Here is a 1063-nt window from a genome sequence, read left to right as displayed (position 1 = left end):
ACTACATGCCAAAATTTTTTTTAATGATCGACGTCATTAAGATTAATTTCCTTTTTGAATTTCATTTGTCGACTGTTATTTCATTGATTGAAATGAATGTTTAAATATGCATGTAATTACAAGAGACTCATTATATCAAATAAATCTCTTCTCTTTGTTAAATGCATGTACAGTATTTACTTATCACATAATCTGTGGGTAGTTCAAACTGAAATCTAGAATATCAACTTACTTAATGAGAAGATCTTGTATTGAAATCTCAGTACATGTACACATATATAATAGATATAGATATACTTTTTTGTCTTCTGAGTAATCCTATCTTAATTCTTTTGGTGATATTTTCACCATGAAATTCATTCCGAGTAGAGGCAATGATTGCCATTTAAAGAAAAATCTACAAAAAATGAAAAAGCCAATAAAGCATAGGGTTATATCATTATTTAAAGGGACTTATTTCAGTAAGAATATCCAGTGTCTAAAGATCTCAACAGTTTGAAGTTTTCCTACCTTAATTTAGTCTTAAAAAATTCCTCCTTTAATTATGACGGTTCTTGTCATTTAAAGGACAACATGTTAAAACAAATTTGTAAACCTTTATATGTTCCTCATTTCATGAAAAATAGCAATTTTAAAGTAAAAATATCATTGACAAAAAATAGAAAACCTATTATGATTTGTGTGCAGGTCTGCAGCTTTGTACCTTATACATCAAGTGTATAGGACAAGGAACATCAATATCCCTGTATTTGTGATACTGATATTCAAAACGTTTTGATAATGTGGCAATGCTTATTATGAAGTTAAATTTATTATAGCTTTAATATATCATACACAATTTGTAAATCATAATTTCGAATTCACCCAGTTTAGCTGCATGCATTCAAATCACAACAATTACTAGAGATAGTTTTTGGTAAATATGTCATAATCAAAGAACATTCGAGAGAGAGGGAGATTATAATGTTCATCCATCATTGGGGACTATTTTTTATTAACAAGCGATAAGTTATGCATCAATCTATGAGCACTTATATCACAATAAAAAACACGAGATCAAGAG

The sequence above is a fragment of the Ostrea edulis genome, chromosome 9 (genome assembly GCF_947568905.1).
Source record: "Ostrea edulis chromosome 9, xbOstEdul1.1, whole genome shotgun sequence".
NCBI classification, from domain to species: domain Eukaryota; kingdom Metazoa; phylum Mollusca; class Bivalvia; order Ostreida; family Ostreidae; genus Ostrea; species Ostrea edulis.
The sequence above is the reverse complement of the archived record's forward strand: the minus strand, read 5'-3'. Positions refer to the sequence as shown.